The sequence below is a fragment of the Callorhinchus milii genome, unplaced genomic scaffold, assembly GCF_018977255.1.
Source record: "Callorhinchus milii isolate IMCB2004 unplaced genomic scaffold, IMCB_Cmil_1.0 Scaffold1, whole genome shotgun sequence".
NCBI lineage: Eukaryota > Metazoa > Chordata > Chondrichthyes > Chimaeriformes > Callorhinchidae > Callorhinchus > Callorhinchus milii.
The window spans coordinates 42,543,380-42,555,542 of NW_024704742.1; the positions used below are offsets into that span (position 1 = coordinate 42,543,380).

Below are 12,163 nucleotides of genomic sequence, written 5' to 3' on the forward strand. Positions count from 1 at the left end.
CCTGCCTCTCTGACCTTTGCCAGCTCAATCAATTGGTTGTCCCATCCACTTGACAAACGTGCTGCATACTCTGCTCCCCCACTGCCCCACCATCTTCAGCCACTGTTCCCCTAATCTCTGGAACACCCTCCCTAAATCCTTCCACTTTACTCTCTATCTGTCTGTCTTTAAGAGCCTCTTACAATTTATATCTTGGACCATGCCCGTGGTTAACCATCATCTGAACCTCCCTTGTACTTTTATGGTTCTCTGCATTGGACATCACTTTATATAATGACCTTCAGGGGAGCTGTGTTGCCACTTCTCGATGCTGAGGAAGCAGTCTGTATGAAAGAACTGCTTAAAACAGGGATTGATATCCAACTGGTATGCTCTTTGCAAGCACTCTGCAGAAATCAATGAGTAATGGGATTATCAATCACAAAATTATTTAGAAAAAGTCTAAATTAGATAATGTGAAGGTCACTACACAATTGAGAAACAAATCGGAATTCAGGTTTGAACAAAAACTCAGCTGAGTGTAAAATAAATCTTATCACCTTATGAATTTCATGTTCTGCAAGAAACAATCACAAGTGGTTTTCTCAGTGATTGTCCTGGAGCTCAGTGGTTAGAGCACTCGCTTTGCAAGCGAGAGACCTGAGTTCAATTCCAGGCAGGGCGAAACCTTGGGCAAGTTTCCTTACTCCACACGCCTAATAATAATCCCTCCAAAAACCCAAAACAATAATAAATTGGTCATTTTCAATCTACGACTGTTTGTGGGACATTGCTGTGTGCAATTGGCTGCCGCGTTTGCCCACAAATATACAGTCAATTCACTTTACAGTGTGTTCTGTGAAGCGCTTTGGGACGTCCTCCCGACGTGAAAAGCGCTATATCAAATGCAAGGATTATTATTATTATTATTATTATTATTATTGTCAAATAATAGCAGCGCACTTCACTATTCCTAATCTAAAAGAATTGGGAATTGTCAATATTTTCACTATTTAATGATAAAATAATCTTTGCATTTGGTATCATGTCATTGGGATGTCTCAAACTGTTTCACAGGATTTTACTGTGAAGTGTAGTGACTATTTATAGGTGAATTTAACAGGTTTTGTAATTGGCTTTACTGTTTATTAAATGTTACAGAATAAACACTTAATTCCCAAACCAGAGCGTTACCAAACACAATCCTACTAGTGGCTGAGATGCATGCCTATCACCAGGTATAATCTCTAGAGACATTCGTGGAGTTGTACCTTGTCAAAAGACAGAAATACTCCAATTAGAATCAGAGGCCATGAAATTCCATGAACACTATCTACGCTTAGTCTGTAAGACTACTTTTGCCTTAAAATTTAAGATGGTGCAGAATATTAGAACATTTCCATCACAAGTACACATCAAACAATTGCTGTGAAAAAGGCCGATGCCATATGATTCATCAAATTATGAGGTTTTTTTCAGGGGAAAAAAGGAAGAAGCTATTTCCCCTGGTAGGGGAGTCAATGACTAGATGACAGAAATGTAAAATTGTCACGGGAAGAGCAAAAGGGGAGTTTAGGAGAGATTTTTCACAGAATTGGTAATTCTTTATGCAAAACAGTATTTGTTTGATGACTCTGTGCAAAATGCACAAAAAGCAACAATTCCATTTGATTTGTTACTCAAACATTACTTATTTAAGTCCATGTTATGTTGTCTACCTATGACATTCAGTGTACATGGTTACCAAGAGCCAAGTTATTATGTGGCTATATTTTATCTATTTTGACTATGTATTCAAACATGCAAGACCATTTCAAGGACATGACACCCCTTAAATATCATGAGCATGCCTGATATTTATTTACATAAATCTTTAAGCTGTCTGTTTGCTAGTGGTACTGACAAGTGACAATATCAGAAGACGGTCTAGGGAAACTCATAAATTTCTTCTGTCCTCAGTTGAAACGTTAAATGCTATACTGCAAGAAAATAATTGCCACAGTTGACTCATGGAAGGTTTAGCTGTTAAGAACAGAATGCCATTCATATGTGTATCCCTTTCTGTCTGATCAATTACCTTCATCTCTCTACTAAATGGCTTAAGATTTATGTACATAAAGGACTGATTCAGGTACAACTCCCATTACAGTTATCTGAAACTAGAAATTGGTTGTCAGACATAAATAGATGTGCCCTCATATTTTAGCCACCAAAAAACAAAACTGCTTGAAAAGGTTCATCTATGCACAGAACATGAATAAGTGCTACAGTTCTAGTATTTGAGTCATATAGTGCAGCCTATTTAGATGTATGTGGCTACATTTTACTTATTTTATTCTTGATTTACTCAATCAAATCCAAGTGTTGAGGAGACTTGTATTCTCATCACAGGCTTTGAGTAATTCTTTCAGAGAATTCAGCTGGACTTGTAGACAATATTACCTAACATCTCCAGTTAGGTCTTGAGTAACATAACTGCAGCAACACTGTTGTACAGTCCCAACTCTGTCAATGATATTTTCAGACCATTTACATTATACCAAATGTTACCAAATGTTGGAATCTCACAGTCAGATTGATACAGGAACAAGTACAATTGAATATTTTCATTCTGCTGGGTCAAATGCTGTTAATCTAAAAAGTTTAATTAAAATGCAAATGCAGTTATATTCTATTGCAAATATACAGAAGAGAGCTTCTGGGAATAAAACGAATGTATTCAAATTACTTTGTGTGATTTATTAATAGAATAGAAGTACATTCTATTGAATATTGATAATTACCTGGATGCAGATTTATTATTTTAAAAAAACTTGGCTAATATTAATGATTTCCTGTAGCATTTACATTTTTATTGAATTTTCAACAATTAAAACTAGGCAAAAAAGAAATTCAACAAAATTGCATGTGAGCACTAAGATCATGTAGAAACATAAGGAAAAGAGAAGGCAAATCAGCAAACACTAGTTGTAGTATACATTGAAAAGACACAAATGCACATCTAGGCAATCTTATAGCATCTTATCATAAATCCATACAATGTACAGCTCAGGAACAAGCCATTCGGCCCATCCAGTTTGGCTGGTGTTTTATCCTAGATCCTAGAGTGTCCTATACATCAAGTCACATATTGCAGCCTTTTCCCCATATCCCTCAAAGCTATTCGCCCTTATTCTGTCCGGTACTGTTTTGAATGTACACATTGCCGCCGCCCAACAATTCACTGTGGCGAAGAATTCCTTCCACTCTTTGTACAATAAAAGTTCCTCCTAATCTCTGTTCTGATTTTAAAACTATGCCCTCTAGTTCTAGAGCTCCTGATTACTGGAAATAATCTTTCCTTGTTCACCCTTTCTGAGCCTTCCATCATCTTCTACACCTTTGGCAGTGGTCTTTTGTTCCATTCAGTTCTCGGTGAGGCTTCGCTCGTGGGTCATGGTTAGGCCTTGCACTGATCGGGATGGGGAATTCACTGAGTGGGAAGTGCGAGGAGCAGGAGCTGGTCAGAGCTGGAGGTGGGGATGCAGTTGCCAGGTCGCATGGACTGTGAGAATCACGTTTGGGTCATTTTATTGATGGTGGTAGATTGTTTAACCACTAAATGAAGGAAAGGAGGTATTGGTTGTTTTAGAACATCAGGGTCGCTTTTAGTCAGCGCTAAACTACGTGACTGAACTAAGAATTAGGTTTCTCAGATTCAGAGTTGATTTCCTTGATTAAGTTATATTGCCAGTCTGTTCATAGTAGTATTAAGCAGCAAGTTAGATAACCTTAGCGCATTAGGAGTTGCACTTTTGTAAGCTAGAACATGAAGTTTATTTGATTAATACAACCAATTACATTTGCATAGCAATAAATTACATTTGTATAGCACCCTTCACATCGGGATGACATCCCAAGGCTCTGAACATAGTCGAGCCAGCCAGGGCTTGTGACGGTATGATGTAATCAACTTAATGAAACTAAGTACTTAATAATAAAAAGTTCTTTGACCTCAATTAAGTTTTAAGTAAACTACTTGAGTTTCTGGTAATAAGGGGTTAGGGGGTAAGCAACAGGAGTGTTAATATGAGCCAGTTATTATGGAATTGATCACTCCATAACTGGATTATTTAATCATTGTAAATAAAGTGAAAGGGATTAAGTCCTGTTGTTAGACATTAAAATACATGAGGTTTCTCTTATAAAGTTTGTCAAAAGTTAACAGAGGCCAACTGAAAGGGTGAAAACTGTCACAACCTTTATCATATCCACTCACAGCCGTCTGAGTTCCCAAGGAAAAAGGTCCAGTATATCCAGCCTTTTGCTATAACTGTAGTTCCTCATTTCAGGCAACATGCTGGTGAGTCTCGGCACCACCTCCAGTGCTTTTACATCTTGCCTAGAATGAGGAAGCCAAAACTCTATACAGTATTCCAACTTGTCTGACCAACCTTCCATACAAATTCAACATGACCTCTTTATCCTTATATTCTATTTCCTGAGCTATAAATCCCCAAATCCCATTTTGTTTTAAAATGGTCTTATCTATTTGGGTCACTGTCTTCATTGACCTGTGAATCTGTGCTCCTAGATCCCTTCGTTCCTCTACCCCTTTAAGATTTTCCCTCTTTAAGTTATAGGTTTTTCTTATGTTTTTCCTCCTGAAATGAACTACCTCACACTTTTCTTCATTGAACTGCATGATCAAATTTATCAAATTGGATTGCCTCACAGGACTTTACAATAATTCCTGTCAAGTGTAGTGACTGATTTGCATAGCCAAACATAAAAGTTATTTGGGCACAGCAATGTCCCACAAACAGCTATGAAGTCCCTATTCATCCCACTAGAAATCACTACAGTAAGATGCTGGTTATTCACATACAACTATCTGTGTATAAATTTGCATGGAAAAGAACACAGGGCTATGAGATACTAGCCAAAACATCCAGTTATATGTATGAACACAAGATTACTAGAAATGTGATTTAGCAGAAAAACCACGGGACTAGTAACCTTGTCCATACCATATGTGTACAAATTTATTTTGGTCAGCTGCGTGTCTCACGAATGCAGAAACCCATCATGGTACTTAAAAATATCCAAACCAGACGATGAATATCAAGTATGTACAACACTTACACTTGGAAATTTCCATGTGGCTGAAAGGTATGCACACTCTTTCTGGAGGGACACATCATTAGGTGCAAATTGGCGAGAGCCGTACACTGGGGATCTCAGAGTATGGGTTCAGCTACTGCTTGGAGTTTAACCAACTAAGGCCGCATAGCTTGCCACATTGAGAGCACAGTCTGACAAGCTTCCTTGTTACTTGTCCAGCTAGGACCATCTACTCATTAGTGCTTTGACTTGTAGGGTTAACAGACATGGGAAGAATAACTCTCCCCCGCACCCCAGAGACCCGTTTTCCTCTCTCAAGTTCTGACAACAAGCCAGGCTGGGCACTCCAAACAGCCTGAGGTATGGTGAACCTGCCTGGCCCAAGAACCAGGCACAGAGACTGCCATAGAGGATTCACTCGCTTCCAGCATACACTGATCACTGTAATAATAATAATAATCCTTGCATTTTATATAGCGCTTTTCACATCTTCTAGACGTCCCAAAGCGCTTCACAGAATATACTGTAAAGTGAATTGACTGTATATTTTTTTTGTGGGCGAACCCGGCAGCCAATTGTGCACAGCAATGTCCCACAAACAGTCATGGATTCAAAATGACCAATTTATTATTGTTTTTTTTGGAGGGATTATTATTAGGCGTGTGGAGTAAGGAAACTTGCCCAAGGTTTCGCCCTGTCTGGAATTGAACTCAGGTCTCTCACTTGCAAACCGAGTGCTCTAACCACTGAGCTACAGGACTCCACTGTACTTGTGTAATAAGGTGAAAGATATCAAAGCACTTTTTTCATCACTGGAATAGAATCTTCCTGCTATCCACATAATTTAAAAATCTCTCTCCACTTAATACTTTTTCCTTGGCATAAACATCTAACAGTTAGGAGAAAGCTCCCAGTGCATTAGCTAAGCTATTAAACAACAACAAAAACAAAATTACATTTGTTTAGCGCCTTTCACATCGGGAGGATGTCCCAAGGCGCTGGACAATCAGTGTTTCGGACCTGAGCTGGGATCGGGGTCGGGGAGAGTGGGGGGAAGGGGGGGGGGGGAAGGAGGATGACTGAAGGCACAGTCAAAGAGGAGGGTTTTCAGACAGTCTTGAAGGATGCAAAGGAAGGAATGTGGCGGAGGTCTGTGGGATGGAGTTCCAGAGGGTAGGGGCAGAGTGGCTGAAGGCCCACCCGACAATGGTGGGATGGGCAAGGTGGAGGACGTGAAGCAGACGGGAGTGCACTGAGCGGAGGGAGCGGGCAGATTGGTAGGGGGTTAGGAGGTCGCAAAGGTAAGGGAGAGCAAGGCCATGGAGGGCTTTGAAAGTGACAACCGGATAACACAGTGAAATTAGAGGGAAAATAAAAAATGACCTGAAAATAAAAAAGATGATAAAACATTATTTGAGCATTCAATGAACACAAGCCAGAAATGAATTAAAAATGAATTAATTCTTCTCATGCAGCTACACTGCAGACATTAGTTCAACACAGTGCTGTTATTAGTGAGGTGTGACTAAGTAGTTGCTTGGAGGTGCTCTGCCAGCTCTGCATCGCTCTCCTCCCATCTGATTGAAAGAACAACGGAGATTTGTAATCGCACACTTAGCGTCATACGCACACAAACACAGCGATACTAAAATATTGTCCAAAACACGCCTATTTCAAAATTCACCAAATAACTGATTCTCCAGCCAATTACTTACTAGTCTTAAGATCCCCATAAGTTTATAGGTATAACATCTTTATTTGCAAACTTTGTAGTTATACTGCATCCCCTATAATACCCAAACAGCATAAGGTGATCTCCCTCTGGGGCACTCAGTGTGGGGCAGTGTCACTGTGGGTCAGTCTCACTTTGGGGCAATGCTGTGTGCCAGAGGCTATTCGGGTTACCCCAAAGGACTGGTGTCGTTCCACGATGAGAAAAGTCTGATGTAAAATGAATTAAATTGTTAACAATCTCACCAAACTGAAGAGGTTTGAAAAATGATTGTTTTATTCCCTATTTGTAATAAAGTTACTAGAAACTTCAGTACATCTTATTGATTTTGATACAAATCTTCAGTTTTAGATAAGAGCTTGAATTGGCTGCTGACTAACAGAAAACGGCAGAGGCCAGAAAGAACATGAGGTGCAGGACTGGACTTGAGCTGTCCAGGCTCTTTCAAAGGGCCAGCACTGCCACAATGGGCTGTAAATTTCTATAGTTCTATGATTAAGATCAACCCTCGTTTGGGCTCCAGTGTTGTAATATGTGAATGTTGCATTGTCAGAGGTGCCATCCTTCAGATGAGATATTAATCAAGGTCCCATCTGCCTGTCCTTCTGATCCCATGAGACTATTGGAAAACAGAAGGAATTTATTCCCACTGTCCTGACCAACAATCCTCAGGATTAAACAAAACACAAAATACTGCAGATGCTGGAAGTCTGAAAACCAAAGCAGGAGTCGCTGGGAACACTCAGCAGGTCAGGCAGCATCTAAACTACCTATGATTAAGACATTTAATGCTGCCTGACCTGCTGAGTGTTCCCAGCGACATCCGTTTTTGTAATCCTCAGGGCTAGTTGGTTATTCAACTCATGGTTGTTTGGGGAATCTTGCTGTACACAAACTGACTGTCAGGTGTCATACAGAAGTTAGTCACTACAGATGACAATAAGTGCTGCAATGAGGTTTCAATAAATAAGGCACTAAGAATGCCTTAAAACTAAAGTTATTTATTTTTTTATTGGTGAGCGAGGTTAGACCTGCTCACTCCCATTGACCAAACATAATGAAACGTTCCACTTTGGGAGTGAGGATTGCCCCCGCAGAGAAACCCTAATCACCCCAAACTCTTCTAGGCTCCAAATTGTCTAACGACAATGTGGACCTGAACCATGTCTTCACGACCACCCGAGGAAGTCAGGTGACCGGATCACCTCTCCGCAGGGCAAGCCCAGCTTGAGCATAGTGACCAAGTGCTCAAGGTAGCTCTGAGTTCAAGTATTCTCTGCTTCCTCTTTGTGAGAGCAGATCAAACTCTTTAGATCGGAAGTACTGCAATACCGATCCCAACAAACAGAGGGCAGAAAGCACAGTGGTAGCCCAGAGCTCAATCCTCCCCATAATGCTCCCAGTTATGGGTGAGATTCGGAAATCACAATAGGAGATGAACTTTCCCAGCATCTCTAGCTCAAGGAGTAACTGATCAGAACAGATACTACACTTCATCTTAGCCAAAAGGCCAAGAAGCGATCAAAAAATTATTTGGTTAGTTTTCTTTGAAAATATGTATTTATTTATAAATACAATATTTGGTACAACAGAAATCCAAAACAAACACAACATACAACATCTTCTGCTACAATTTTTTCCTTTCTCCCAATACAAAAAACATTCCGTTGTTTACGGTACATTCCTTCACCGCACATAGGTTGTGCACACAGTTCTTGGGATGCTCCCTTCAAAACAGTTGGGAGTCGCCCCTGTGTACACCCCATCCGTGTGCGTGCCTGCACACACCCTGATAAGACGCATTTGCTGCTTTCGGAAGGTGCCCTGATGTGCACCGTACGTGCACATGTTTCCCATGCGTACATTTTCGGGATGCACTTTGGTTACATCTCAAGAGTATCTTCAGCCACACCAGAAGCCATTTATTAAAGCAATTTTCTGGCACTTCAGTCAATTCCTGTGCGTTTTTGTGAATTGAGTTGAGCTTTGATGCCACTGTGTGGCCAAACATGATGCATTGCAAGTCAAGGTTACAGAGGAATGACACTTCATATGTTTTCAGTGCTCCCTTCCTGTCTGGCGTGCAGTGATGCGAGCCCACACAAGGGAGGGCTTACCTCATTCAGATTAACCTGCAGATGGCAATTCTCAAACACAGATTACAAAGAGCTGTGCAACAAACATGATCACAGCACTACAGCTATATAAACACAAACAATCACCTACAAAAATACAGTCACTATAATTTACAATACATTCTGTGAACCACTTTGAGACGTCCTCCTGACATGAAAGGTGCTATACCGAGTGCAAGGATTGTTATTAATATAAATTGAGTAGGTTATTAGGTTATTAATTATTAGGTTCATTAAAGCAATGATTTTATCACTGGAAAAATACTTTTCCATTCAAGCAACCATGAGCAAGCATTCACAGAGTAGATATGGTACACAGTAGTAGTGAATGAACATTCCCATTGTTTGGTATATTGATAGCATAGGGCATAAGATTAGGAGTCTTGATGCTAGAGAAAAAGGTGAGGTTAGCCAAAACTTTTACACATCAGTGAGTACAGTAATTATTGATGTTTAACAAAACAGAATTTGAAGGGACTTGGATAAAAAAATTAAGAGAAAGAATATAAAGAATAAGAGATAAAGAGCAGGGATTTTAAATTAGAGCAGTTCGTTCCAATGGATACAATATCATCAGGCTTAAAGGAGGGATTGCTATTTCATGTGCAACAATTTCTAGGATGCCATCTCCTGTCTATCATTTACCACTTTCCAAACCATACATCTTTTTGACCTCTGAGTGAGAGCTAATTCAGTGTCAATCAATGATAATTTTATAATAAGAATCCTTGCATTTGATATAGCGCTTTCCACATCGGGGGGACATCTTGTAGCACTTTCAGGATAATAATAATAATAATCCTTGCATTTGATATAGTGCCTTATCATGTCTTCGAGATGTCTCAAAACGCTTCACAAAATATACTGCAAAGAGTAGTGATTGTATTTTGTCCTGTGGGTTTACATTCGTTGGGTACTGGGTTGACCTAAACTTGTTTCACTTAATAACCTTACAGAAGGGTGACTAAAAGTCCTGATTTCCAGGGCCAGTCCATGGATGAGGCATTGCGTCCCTGACCAAATTTGCCCTATCTACAGTTCAGCAACAAACTGAGCAAGAACAATAAAATTCTAAAACAGATACATTCATCAGAGAAATACAGCCATTAATCCGACAATCTTCTTCAGTACTGTCAGCATCAGGAATTGTGGTGAGTACAATTTTTTAAACATATGTCCCTGGATTTGATTTACAAATACCGTCACCATACCTTGTAGCCAGTGGAGGCAAGTGTTTCACTCTTTTCACATGGGTTTGATTGAAACCCAGATCCAGAGATTAGACTGGGTCCCGAGTGCTGTATATTAATCCCTTTCTTATTAGAAGCGGCTGCTTCTCATTAATACTGCACCAGAAACACTGCCAACGAGCTCAGAAAAGATGTTACAGTCAACATGTATCAGCAACACAACTCTCGCCGAGTTGGCACAAGGGTTGAAATACATTGCCAGAAAAGCAAAGAACATACATTGCTATATTTAGCAGCTTGTAGATTCCAGGAAAAGCGCACCAAACGGTTCAATTTAGAAGCCAGCTTTCTAGATTATGAGTTATAATATGGGTTAAATGCAAAGTAAACATTCAATCAGTCACTCATACTGAAATCAATATATAGTGTATTGGTAGTCTGTAGGCCCATATTGGAGAGGAGGAGAAACTGTTTACCATTGTGTACATTGCAGTCTGGGTACTTTGCCCCATCCTTGCACGGCCCCATTGGCTTCTCATCCCTCAGAGGACAGAGTTCAAAATTCTCACCCTCGCCTTCAAAACCTGATACAGCTTTGCTCCTCCCTACCCTGGTGACCTGCTAACTCCATACTGACCTGTCCACTCTCTTTTCGACTTTGGTCACCCTCCTACCACCATCCTCCCTGCCCTCCACCCCTCCTGATTCTAAACCCAGCTAAGATCCAAATCCTTGATTTTCCAGTGCCTTCCTATGTGAAAGGCAATATACAAATGCAATTTGTTCTTGTTGCATATGTAGTGAAGGTCTGTAGTCCAGTGGTTAGAACACTCGCCTCACAAGCGAGAGACCTGAGTCCAATTCCCGGGCAAGGTGAAATGTTGGGCAAGTTTCCTTACTCCACACGCCTGTTTACCAAGCAATAATTAGCAATTCAGCTATTAGTCGATTAGCAGACTGCCTTTCCGGGGAGGGTAATAATTCTTTCAAAAAAATAATACTACTGATAATAATAATCCTTGCATTTGATATAGCGCTTTTCACGTCGGGAGGTCGTCCCAAAGCGCTTCACAGAACACACTGTAAAGTATATTTTTTTTGTGGGCGAACGCGGCAGCCAATTGCGCACAGCAATGTCCCACAAACAGTCGTAGATTGAAAATGACCAATTTATTATTGTTTGGGGTTTTGGAGGGATTATTATTAGGCGTGTGGAGTAAGGAAACTTGCCAAAGGTTTCGCCCTGCCTGGAATTGAACTCAGGTCTCTCGCTTGCAAAGGGAGTGCTCTAACCACTGAGCTACAGGACCAATGAATTGGTCACTTCAGCCCATGACTGTTTGTGGGACACTGCTGGGCGCAATTGGCTGCCAAGTTTCGCCCACAAAATATACAGTCAATTTACTTTACAGTATATTCTGTGAAGCGCTTTGAGATGTCTCGAAGACTGTATCAAATGCAAGATTTCTTATTATTATATAGAGTGGCTGTTACATTGTTGATGCAAGGTCATATCTCTACAGTGGTTCTAGATATGCAGGGGAGAAACCTGACCTATAACTCAACTTGATACACAGAACATAAACAGAACATGGATGCTATTAAAGAGCCAACCAAAAGCTTTAAATAGAGCTCAGTAAAGAGAGCTCAGAGCAATTGGCACCAGTCATGTTTATACTACACATGCAAACAGCTCAGTTGCATTAAGGGCAGCATGTCAAATCTGTGGTAGAACAATGTGAGCTGCCAGCATGGAGTTGTCCAGCTGGCTCAGCATCATTGGGCAGAGTTAAAGCAAAGTAATGCTCTACTTATGTGCATTTACTATTCATGTGTTGGACTCAACTGAGCAGCATCTGAATACCAATTAGTTTTTACTAACATCTATATGTGCTACATGTAAACCATGTGTTAAACGGTATGTGTACAAGTTATAAGGATGTTCCACCACTTCCAACCAGCATCAGCACCTTACAATGATTCCCTTCTGGAAACTACAGCAATCAGTAACTACACTGCGCTTG

The 12,163-nt window shown here is 40.3% G+C and overlaps 1 protein-coding gene and 1 pseudogene across 1 annotated transcript in view; both read right to left on the reverse strand.

Moving 5' to 3' along the window:
- Positions 1–12,163, reverse strand: part of kcnip4a (potassium voltage-gated channel interacting protein 4a) — a 559,101-nt gene that overhangs the window by 200,483 nt on the left and 346,455 nt on the right. The window lies entirely within an intron of this gene.
- LOC121850810 lies at positions 8,113–8,336 on the reverse strand (annotated as a pseudogene).